The 12,515-nt window shown below is 45.6% G+C and overlaps 1 pseudogene; it reads right to left on the reverse strand.

Moving 5' to 3' along the window:
- Positions 1–1,515: 1,515 nt before the first annotated feature.
- LOC145284362 (U2 spliceosomal RNA) lies at positions 1,516–1,695 on the reverse strand (annotated as a pseudogene).
- Positions 1,696–12,515: the final 10,820 nt, after the last annotated feature.

Raw genomic sequence — 12,515 nt, forward strand, 5'->3', positions numbered from 1 at the left:
TCATTTTTTGCAATTTTGGTACATTTTTGACCCCTTATGAGCCACTTTGAATGCCGAATACCAGTGACAATGGACAAACAGTGCAGTTTTACACCTTAACACATATATATTTACATTCAGCAACATGGGAAACCACTATATAGACATATCAAGTTTTTGTTGAGAAATATGTAAAACGCGCCAGAAGAAAGGGCGTTTTCAGCACTAAAAGTCCCTGGGGGATGCAAACCAGACTTTTGCCAGGGTCACCCATATTGAATTTATATTAAGAACAATGCCCTCCACATTTTGGGCAAGTTTCAGAAAAATCTAATGGATGGATCAAATGTTACGGGACAAAAAGTGTCATTTTGGGCCATTTTGAGGCATTTTTGACCTCTTTTGAGCCCCTTTAGGCGAAATGGGAATTTCCGCACAAAAAATATTTTTTACTATGCACATCTATATATTTAAATATAATTTGTGACAAAATTTCAGGAAAAATTAATCGACAGTTATCCATCAATGGTACAGACTAACGGACAGACAAACCCACCAAAATATAGGTCCCTCTCTGATAAATCCGGGGACCCAAATGTTACTCCATGCCCCTTGCTTAAAAAACGAGCCGCACATGCATGGTCCCCCTCTGTACGAAATATAGTTGTAAAAGTTGGTGCTGCATGAGACTCCCCAAAAAGTGTGTTTTCTAGCACTAAAAGTACCCGGGGGACGCTAACCAGAATTTTGCTTGGGTCACCCATACTGAATTTATATTAAGAACAATGCCCTGCACATTTTGGACAAGTTTCAGAAAAATATAATGGATAGGCCAAAATTTATGGGGCAAAAGTGTCATTTTTTGCAATTTCTGTACATTTTTGACCCCTGATGAGCCACTTTGAATGCCGAATACCAGTGGCAATGGACAAACAGTGCAGTTTCACACCTTAACACATGTATATTTACATTCAGCAACATGGGAAACCACTATATAGACATATCAAGTTTTTGTTGAGAAATATGTAAAACGCGCCAGAAGAAAGGGCGTTTTCAGCACAAAAAATCCCCGGGGGACACAAACAAGATTTTTGCCAGGGTCACCCATACTAAATTTATATTAAGAACAATGCCCTCCACATTTTGGGCAAGTTTCAGAAAAATCTAATGGATGGATCAAATGTTACAGGACAAAAAGTGTCATTTTCGGCCATTTTTGACCTCTTTTGAGCCCCTGCAGGCAAAACAGGATTTTTCGAAAAAAAAAAAAAAAAAACGAAAAAAATGTTTTTTACTATGCACATTTATATATTAAAATATAATTTGTGACAAAATTTCAGGAAAAACTAATGGACGGTTATCCGTCAATCATCCGGACTAACTGACAGACGGACCCATTGAAAACAAAGGTCCCTCTCTGATAAATCGGGAGACAAAAATGTTACTCCATACCCTTTGCTTAAAAAAAAAAAAATGTAAATGTGTTACAGACCGACCGATGGAGTGACTTGCATGTGACTAAAAATGCATAGCATGGAAGGGTTTTCCCTTCGATTGCCAAGGAAAAGTTACAAATGTAAGTGAAGCATCTGTTAAGAACAGATACTACACTTTAATCTTAGCTATGTGGCCAAGGAAAAGTTACAAACATAAGTACAGCATGTAGTAAGAACAGATACTACACTTTGATCTTGGCGAAAAGGCCAAGAAAAGGGTATTTATTTGCTCCCCCACCGAGCAAATTAGGCACAAGGCCAATTTTTAATGTGAGGAGTGAAGGGGAAATGGAGACCAACTCCCCGGGGAGTAGGGGAGATGGATTGTGACAATTAGTATGAAGGGTTGCCCCTACATTGACCAAGGTCTTATATGTGGGGTTGGCCCCCACATATGGTCTTTGCTTGCAGTATCTGCCGGAACAGCTAATACACTTTTATCTTGCCCAAAAGGCCAAGAAAAGGGTATTTATTTGCTCCCCCACCGAGCAAATTAGGCACAAGGCCGATTTTTAATGTGAGGATTGAAGGGGAAATGGGACCAACTCCCCGGGGAGTAGGGGAGCTGGATAGTGACAATTGGTATGAAGGGTTACCCCAACATTGACCAAGGTCTTATCTGTGGGGTCGCTTGTCACTCCAGAACTAAACAAAATCAAAAGTTTCTCCCAGCTATTATCTTTCACCATAATACCGCATTCACCCTTTCATACTGGGGGACATCCTACTTAACTCACAATTTTTAAAACATTTTTTATTGACGTGTAAAAACAAAAAAGATAACAATAAAAATGGTACAATAATTCATTTGTGTCGAGGGCGGGGTGAGAGAAAAATAAAAAGAGGGGGGTAATTAGTAGGACCCTCCCAACTCCATCTAGTTGATAGACTGCCGTTCCACTAGGTTTGTAAAAGGAACCTGGCTTCTGCGGATCAGTCTCTAAGTGGGGATTCCCTCTAGATGGGGGTGAATGGAGAAAAGAAAATTCTGTGGGTAAGGAATGGGGGTTAGTTTGTATTTCTTTCTCTTCAAGATGAGTGAAATTTAGAGGAGGGGGTGAAAATAAAAATTGCAAGAAGGAGGGGGGATCTTGGAGGCTTCCTAATCAGGGAGGGATGGAACACACACTCAGCTAGCTGAGAGGCTATTTGTTAAATTTTACTTTACGGAACTGCGCGTTCCACACCTAGGTAGGAAACACGTATTCAAATTTGACTCCTCTTCGTACACACAGACTTGCTACCTGTATCCATCTTCTGTCAAATTCCGCATGATGCAGCTTTCTTCTATCACATCTGATCTTCACCCGTAGTTGGTGTTTAAAGAAAGCGATCAGATCCTGATCAGAAAAAGACAACACCTCCCGGCAACCTTGCAGACGTGACGTCCAAATCACCATTCTCACCATAGCCAGGATTGTAACGTAGACCATTTGTCTTTCCCGGTCCCACGGTGGCCTCACATTGTCCACGACATTGGATATGGTAATTGGGCGAGGATGCTCAGGATTGATGCGAGCCGTCACTTTGCTGACATACGACCAGTACCGGCGGAGTTTGCGGCAATCAAAGAAAGCATGATCAGTCGTTTCTACGGCTGTTGTCCCACAACGGGGACGATCAGGCGACTCCAAAAACCCGGAACTGCATTGTTTGTTGTTGAGTGGAAGTGCATTTTGGGCCAATTGCCAGGTCAGAGAGAACTCTGTATTGTTCAGATGACTCAAACCTGGCGCCCAGCTCCACACGGAGCGGATCTCACTCTGCTGCCAACCCAAACGTACGCATAGTGGGTCGTTGGCAGCCCCCTTCACTAGATCCCTGTGGAGTTCCCTACGGGTAACAGTCACAAGGTCCCTGGACCTTGGTTGTCATTTTAGTGTGGCTCGGCACTCTTTCATGTAGGCAGATTCTCCCGCGACCTGCGACGGCTCTCGATAGAAGGGTCAAGAACAGGGTCGGGGAAGGGGTGCCACGGTTGGACATCTTGCATATAGTGGCTCAGGAAGGCCAGCCTCACAGCGTCTCAATGACACTTCAAGTCAGGAATTCCCAAGCCTCCCTCTCACGGACGTTGAATACAGACCTGTCTGCTCACCCAGTGTCTTCCTCTGTCCCAAAGAAGTGAGGACAAGAGTTTGACAAGAGCTGTTAGGTGTTGTGCAGGCAGGGGAAGTACGGTCAGTCGGTAAAGGATGAGAGGAAAGATGTAAGTGGTGCATGCCTCAGCTCTACTCTTTAAGGAAAGTTTCCTAGGAAGCCACGAATTGACTGCTACCTCCACCTTTGACCATACCTCCAACCAATTTTTTTCAAGCTGGAGATCCGGTCCGAACCACATGCCGAGGATCTGAACCGGGCCATCTGTCCAGCTGAAGGGCGCCGGGAGGTTTGCGTTGCCCCTCCAGGCGCCCAACTGCAGTCCTACCAACTTGCTGCGGTTTATCTGGGTCCCTGTAATTCTTTCATACTAAGTGAGCGCCTCCGACACGATCTCAATGTCTCTGAAGCTCGACACAAAGACCGTGATATCATCGGCGAACGCGGATACCTTGGCGGCTGAGCCACCGGGTATTGCAATTCCGCGCAGGGCCAAATTTGTCTCCCCACGTCTCAGCTTGCGGAGCCAGGACATAGAGCAGGGGCGACAGCGGACAACCCTGACGAACTGACCGAGAGATAACAAAGGGTTTCGAGCGCTTTCCGTTGACTTGCACAATGGCTGTGGGCTGTCGATACATCACAGAGATCTACTTGCAGAAGTCCGGTTTAAAACTGGCGGCCTCTAAGACAGATGCTAAGAAACGATGGTCGACCCTATCGAAAGCTTTGGACTGATCTAAGTTGGTCAGCGCGGCTTCCGTGTTGTCATCTATCCCTCCCTTTAGTGCGGATCAGGTGCAAGTTGTTCTGAATCGATCTCCCCTTCACAGCCTAGTTCTGTTCCGGTTCAACCAACTCACCGATAATAACCTGCAGCCGATTCAACAAGACTTGGCCAAAATCTTCAACTCTGTGTTTAGCAGAGTTATGGGCCTGTAATCGTCTAACTCTTCCCCACCATGCCCGTCACCTTTCCTCAGCAATGTGATCACTCCCTTGGTGACTTGCCCCGGGATGGATCCCTGAGCAAACCAATGGTTGAACACATCCATCAGAAGAGGCAGAAACATGGGCGACAGACTCAAATACAGTTCGTATGGCAGACCATCGAGTCCCGGCGATCTCTCACAGCTGACCTGCTTCAGCGCAGTAAAAACCTCCCGCTCCATCACCCAGCCCTCGCAACTAGCCGCTCTAGCCACCTCGAGGCGGGGAGAGTCAGCCAAATAGTCGCTAAATTCAAGGACAGGAAGATCGGGCTGCTGCGTAAAACGCTCCTCGAAATATTCTCAAAACCCCTCGCAGATCTCCCGAGTCGATTCCAGGGTGCGTCCATCTGGATGTCTTACCTTTGCAATGTACTTGTCCGAGCCACGCCTAGAAATTTCACGACGTGCGTCAGTGTTGGAGTTGACTGCTTCATTGCCTACCTTTCTAAGCCTAGCTCTGACTACATGACCTTCATAACGCTCGCTATTCTCACGCAGAAGGTCCTGCTTAGCTAGTTCCTGGCTAACCCTATCACACTCCCCCGTATTCCGGGCTAGTTTCTGCTTTAGCTTCTTCTTCGTCTTGGCGTTACCTAGTGCGAGGCGCTTGGCATACTTGATGGAGAAGGTTCTAATTTTGGCTTTTAGACCTACCCACCACTTACTTCCGGTAACCACCCCCACTAGTGCTTTTTGAATTAATTCTATTAGCTTCTCTTGGAAGTCTTTTATTTCCAGAAGGCAAGTGTTTAACTTCCAGTGAGCCACTAACTTAGGCCTATTTCCTAGCTGGCCAAGAAAAGCTTAAAAAGCTAAGAACAGCATCTATTAACAACAGACCTTTGATATTAACCAAAAAGGGCAAGCATAAAAGTGTTACGGACAGACCGACCGACTGACTAATGGAGTGACTTATAGAGTCGCTTGCACGCGACTAAAAATATTTTGTTATGCATGAACATGAGATGAGCCTTAAAGTAAAATAATACCTTTGTGGTTTTTATCTAAGTATTGGGGATAAAGGTTTTTTTTTTCAAAACTAACCATCGATTTTTACATTACAAAGTATGACAAACCAGAAGAATGGCCGATTCTATGTCTGCAGCAAACAGTGTTCGATCAGATCAGTTATTGATATTAAAGTCCATTGATATTAAAGTCCAATGAAAAATGAATTAACAAATTTTATTCACTGAATCTCTTGCTTTCTGCAAGAGATTCAGTGAATAAAATTTGTTAATTCATTGTTTAAAATGTTAGATGAAAATACAGAATAGTTAACAATTACATCCTCTTCGTTTTAATAATAGCCTTTTTTAAACATAATAGTGCTATTATTTCAGTATGGCCAGTAAACTGCAGAAATTATTGAAACAAAATGTAGTAGGCAAAAAAAAAAAATAAATAAATGTTCTGTCAGCAACAGTACAACTTCAAAATAGTCAATATCGCCCACCTCCAGAAGAGAGGGAATTCCTGTTCGTGATAACCGTGGTAAAAGAAGACACACTCCAATCGCCAGAAACACACACACACACACACACAATTTGCAGGACACTGCCGACTCGTCTCTAGCCTCCTGCTTTTATAGTGGCCGGGAATTATCCATTTGCATAATCACATGAGACAGAAACGTGATTTTCCGAGAGTTGCATGGGGTAAATGCTAATAAAAACCCCCGGACGCCATCTTGGAATTCTCTTTTTCCCCCCAACTGGTGACACAACAGACATACCCGAGGTAAGCTCTTTTTCCCCTCATTTTAGTTATTGCTGCTTCTGCTACACTCCCCCCTGATCTCATGATCACAAATGGGGCAGGGGGGCAGTCGTCTCTGTCTGGTACTTCTCCGAAGAACCGGAGGCAGCACCTCCTCCCTGCCATCCTCCTCATCGCCATTATTGCCACCAGTCTGCTCCATAGGCGGTGTTTCACAATCAGGGCAGGGGGCAGTATTCGTTTCTGTCGGGTACTCCTTCGTAGAGGCAAGACGGGTGGTCCTTCCTCCGCTTCTTCAGTATGTACATTATATGGCTCAAAATCCTCTTCGTCGTCCTGCATCATACTCTCTGTCTTTTCAGAAGACATCATACTGTCTGAGTCTCCCTCTTCCTCCGATGTAACAACATAATGGCGAGGGCGCAAATCCTTCACGTGACGAGGCACACCGTCCACCAAAATTGACTGAGGGCTGATCACCTTGGTCACCTCACCCTTGCCGAACCTCGTGGTACATCGATTTTGCGGTCTTCTGACCCATACGCGATCTCCAACCTGGTAAAAGCTGTTCTTGGGACCTGGGGACGCAGTTGCGAGATTGGTCTCCTTTACTCGAACTTCGTATTGATAAATCCTGTTGGCAGGCGCAATGAAGGGAGATGTGTCGTCTCTTGGTGTGATGTTATACCAGTAGAAAGCCTCCTGTATGGGACAACACATTCTAGCCGCTATTCGTTTCACTGTACGATGACATCGCTCCGCTATGCCATTCCCGGCTGGAGCGTATGCACAACGGAATCGCAAGTGAACTCCCCATTTACATGCAAATGCTTGGAACATATTGCTGCAGAAAGCTGTGTCATTGTCTAAAAGGAGTTCATGCGGCGCGCCACGCTCGAGGAACACTGCCTCCAACTGATGAATCACGCTTGCCGAGCCCTGCCTTGCCAATTTCCTCCAAATGGAGAAACGCGATGGACCACAGTCTGTTAAAGTTAAAAAATGGAAGGTGCCATAATGCGTGATATCCATTCCAATTCTCTGCCAATTCTCGTTAACTTCCAGCTTTCCCTTTTCCCACCTGACTGGCGCTGGGTCAATGGACTGACATTCCTCGCATTTCTGTATGACCGTTCTGACAGTTGCTTTTGTCGTGGTTGGACATCTTCTCCTGACAAAGTAGGTAGTGCGTCGCACCCCCGGATGTCAACTATCTTTGTGAATAGCCATGATTTGACTCTCATCCAGCTCGTCTGTGTGGACCGCGCCTATCACTGGGTCAAGACCGTTTTTCTTTTTCATTGCCTCAAACCACCGCTGTGGCACTCGTGTCAGTCGGTCAGCAATGTTTCGTGCTGATGGAACCAGCGTCACATCCACTGTCAGCCCGTACTCTTTCACGAGCTCCTTAAGAGTACTTAATCGCCTCCTAATAAGCATCTCGCTTGCTGCTTTGGTGCGTACTCGCGCCTTTCCAGTTAGCGTGTCCGAGACCCAATGGTATACGCAAACAGAATCTGTCTTTATGTGTAGCACCTTGCTCTACCACTGGAGAGCCAAATTGATGCCTTTCAATACGGCATCCAGTTCAGCCAAGTTGATATGTTGAGAGTCATCTTCAGGTCGCAGCCAACATGCATCTTCCAGCACAGTTTCACACATCTCCAAGGCTGCCCCAATTGCTAGGGAGCTAGCATCGACCCATACATTCAGCTCTTCGCAGTCCACACACCAATTTCCCTGTGTCGGATCGTTCTGCTGTGCAGATTTTAAGGTTTCGAACATCATACGATGTAGTACGGCGTCCCTTGCTTCATCATCCCAGCCCTTCGTTACCAAACTTACTCTCCTTCTGAGTATTCCGCAAGCCACACGAAGCCAACCGCACACCGGAAAGTGCCCGACAAGTCGACCACACAGGGAAAAGATTGTTCGTCGCGTAACAATACTGGGAGCCTCCGGAATTGCATTTCCTCGCTTCCACCGCAGTTCATTGCGTTCCATCCTGACTGCCAATCCCAGCACCCGTGCACCGTCCTTCAACTGCTCCGGGTTCTTGCACTCCAACCCGAACTGCGCGAGGTGTTCTCTCACACGGGTCGCGGGCACCACGTCTTCATTGACAAAAATGTCATCAATGTAAGCAGATGCTGCGCGGCTTATAACTTCTTCCTGAGATAGTACTTCGCTGACAATTGCTCTCATTATCAAGGGAGCCACATTCAAACCAAACCCCAGACGGGTCAGACAGTATTTTTTCCCATCGATTTCCACAGTCTGGTATGGCCACAGTGTATCATGGACCCGGACTTGTAGGTATGCTCTTCTGAGGTCCAGTAGAGACACGTTAGCACCTTTTTGTCTCCACTCACGCAGCTTAGCCGCACAAACATCTGCGTTGGCCGTAAATGCGTCTACGTAATGATTTAGCTCCCGGTAGTCCATTACCGGGCGCACTTTGGCTTTGTTCTGCTGTATCACAGCCATCAGGGGAATTAGACCTTTGGGGGGTCCCAATTTATCCTCTGGGTATGGCACGAGCCAACCATTATCTATCCAGATGTGGAGCTCCTGCGTGTATTCTTCACGAATTTCTGCTGGCACTGGGTACTCTGACACTCGATTATGCAGCCTTTCAGGGGGGTGGTCCACAGACCATTTCCACGATGCGGTCCACGTTCGGTTTTGATGGTCAAAGGTAGCAGTGAAATCTGGTTCATCGATAGAAATGGCTGCACATTTAATACTTTTCCTGGCGCCCAGCCGCACTGATCCTGTAGGCTTGACAACGACACCTCCTAGAGCTTTTATGGCGTCGATCCCTAGAAGCAAGTCAAATCCCAGTGGCTTGCCATGCACCACCAACACATCGACTCTGGCAGACACACCTTCATCAGTGGATACAGAGACCGTTCCAACACCGCAGCACGCATGGGACATTCCACCAATTGTGTTGACATTTACGTTTGTTTTTCTCCAAGACCGGCACCGGTCTGCATGTAAAATTGTCCTGGAGCATCCTGTATCAATAAGCGCCAAACATCGCGTCCCGTCAACATGGATGCTTATCACCGGGAGCGTCGTGTTCACATCTTGGTTGGGAAGGAGACTGGCGCTTATGCGTCCTCCCCTTGCTCGTTTCCCGAGCAGTTCCGAGCCCAGTGTCCACTCTCACCGCAACGGTAACACCGTGTTCCACGTTTTCGACAGTCCCTTGCAAGGTGGCCTTCAACATTGCATTTGAAACAGGTCACGTTAACAGGATTATTCTGGGCCCTGTTGTTGGGTGAGCGTGTGGCCGCAACCACATCCTGATTTTGTTCGCCAGTCGTCGTCAAAATTCTCGCTCTCGACATTAGCTCCCCCATGGTCAGGGCTTTGATGTTCGGCACCTGTTGAAGAGCAATTGAGATGGTGTCAGGGAATCCAGTGACAAAAATTAATTTTGTGAGTCTCTCTGAGCTTTCTCCTGTGAATCCGGCCAATCCAACCAACTGCCTGATTTTGTTGGCGTACACATCCACACGTTCACCAGCCCATCTAACCATAGTTATTTTTCTATATGCTGCAAACGCGTCATCAGTAAATGCCTCCTTTAATCGAGCCTCAATCTGGTCTATTTTCTTTTGATCGTCCTCCTCCATTTCCATGTAGAGGGCCAGCGCATCGCCTTCCAGGTATAAAGGTAGCAGACTCGCTACGTCATCCACCTGCTGAAGTTGTGCGACAAGTCTCACTTTTTTCAGCCATGCTACAACGTCTCCCTCGCCAGAGAACGGCTTGATAATATCACTGCTTATCCGCACCTTCGCCATATTCGGGCCGAAATAGCTTGAAACAAAAATGTAGTAGGCAAAAAAAAAAAAATAAATAAATGTTCTGTCAGCAACAGTACAACTTCAAAATAGTCAATATCGCCCACCTCCAGAAGAGAGGGAATTCCTGTCCGTGATAACCGTGGTAAAAGAAGACACACTCCAATCGCCAGAAACACACACACACACACAATTTGCAGGACACTGCCGACTCGTCTCTAGCCTCCTGCTTTTATAGTGGCCGGGAATTATCCATTTGCATAATCACATGAGACAGAAACGTGATTTTCCGAGAGTTGCATGGGGTAAATGCTAATAAAAACCCCCGGACGCCATCTTGGAATTCTCTTTTTCCCCCCAACTGGTGACACAACAGACATACCCGAGGTAAGCTCTTTTTCTCCTCATTTTAGTTATTGCTGCTTCTGCTACAATTATATAGAAAGCCATTCTTAAGATGGGGAAGTAGAGGATTTTGTTAACTGTTCTGTACTTTAATTTTAAAATATAATAAAGAAACCAATGAATAAAAATTGTTAAAGCTTATAAAATAAAACAATTTCTAAAAAATGAAACAACCTATAAAAATAACATCTGCAATGCAAGATTATCAAGCTTTTCCAACTCTTTTGAACTTCAGGCAACTTTAACTTGCCGACATCAATACGGCTTAGCACCTTAACGCCACTTTGACGAACTTTCTTACGGATTCGTAGATTAAACTTTCCTCTCATAAACGTGAGATTGGTGTCACACTCAGCACTGCGCATGACCCCAACAGTATATGCATCTCGAAGGTCGCATTTTCGAGTTATGTTGAAGTCAATTAGGTGACCATGCTTTGAACGTGGATGTATCTAAGTAGTTTTGTGCTTCAGTTTACGGCGAAAAGTGTTACAGCTAGCAAGATTAAATTCTAAACACAGCTCTAGTAACTTAAGCCCATTAGCATTCATGGTACCGATACCATAGCGGCCAAGAGCACTCCCGGTCTCATAGTCTTTCCCAACACAGGCATTGAAATCACCAAGAATAACAAGTTTTTCATTAATTGGTGTAGATGCAACAACAGAGCGCAGAGACTCATAGAAACACAAGATGTCATCTTCATTCGCTTAAAGGGTTGAAGCAAGCATAGACCGAAAGAATAGTGATGAATCTGTTGTGTGAGAGAGAAACACAAAGTTTCATGATGCGGTCACAAATACTGGAATGACATTCCATAGTATCAAGCAAGGATGTTTTAATCTCAAAACCGACTCCACCATTTCTATGGATATTCTCCGATTTACTAATCCAGAGCTCTGTCATTTGATCTTCTCCTGAGAAACGGGTCTCTAATAGAGCAGCAATATCTATATCAAGTCTCGGTAGCTCTGCAGTGACAAACGCTGTCCTGCGCTCTGGAAAGCTGGATGACCTTTTATCAAGAAGAGTGCGTACATTCCAACAGCATAAATTGAATTTTACTCCTTTTTGGAGATGCAATTTTGTTTTCTTCCTGCTTACCACGGTTGGACGCAGGAAACTAACCAGTGATAGTATGACACATTTTTCATTGCACCTTTTCTAGCACTTTCCCATGACACTGGGTGAACAGTGCTCTCCCTGAATGGAGCTGCTCAGTCACAGGAACCTCCACCGGAGTTGGCCTCTATCATGTGAAGGCACAGCAACAATGTTAGATAGGGTTCCTGTCGCCTCTGTGCAGATTTGTGACTGTGTACCTCCAACTTGTCAAGTCTGTACACGTTGCCACTCCTCCATCGCCAGAGGACTTGCAATAGAAATGAACGACAGATAAAGTTAGAAAAAGATAAAAGATAGATCTCAAATAACATCTGTACATCGTTGTACTAAAGTAACAGACACTTGTACGACACAAGTGCCACACTCTAAGTCTCCACAACAATAACCCAATGACAAGCCATTGCAAGATGACTGGTAATAGCTTTGACCGCGGATTTCTCATAATAGTTGTCCTCTCCTAGAAGGATTGTTTCAACCACGGTTGCAGGAGCTCCTTCTATCCCGCTAATGTCATTTACCCATGACTGGCATTTAGGTGGCTGGGCATGAGAGCATGGTCCACACGCCGGTGGATCATGAATGCCGCAGTCATCAGGGCCTAACCTCCTCTGGAGGTTTCTGTCAGAGTTATCTCACCCTTAACCTTTGGTTCAAAAATCTTATCCCACAAGGCAGTGGGAATTCAGTTGTCTGGCGATGAACACTCGCCATTCACCAGAGCCCTGTTAGCATGGCAAAACTCACGACGTGCACGTGGGTATGGTTAGATTGGGAGAAGCTATATCTGACGCTAGAGCATCTGTGTGCTTTTAACACACGCCCACACCAATCCTTGGGCTCCACATACATACATACATACATACATACATACATACATACATACA

This window comes from Euprymna scolopes, chromosome 1, assembly GCF_053919585.1.
Source record: "Euprymna scolopes isolate OS-2025 chromosome 1, ASM5391958v1, whole genome shotgun sequence".
Classification (NCBI taxonomy): Eukaryota; Metazoa; Mollusca; class Cephalopoda; order Sepiida; family Sepiolidae; genus Euprymna; species Euprymna scolopes.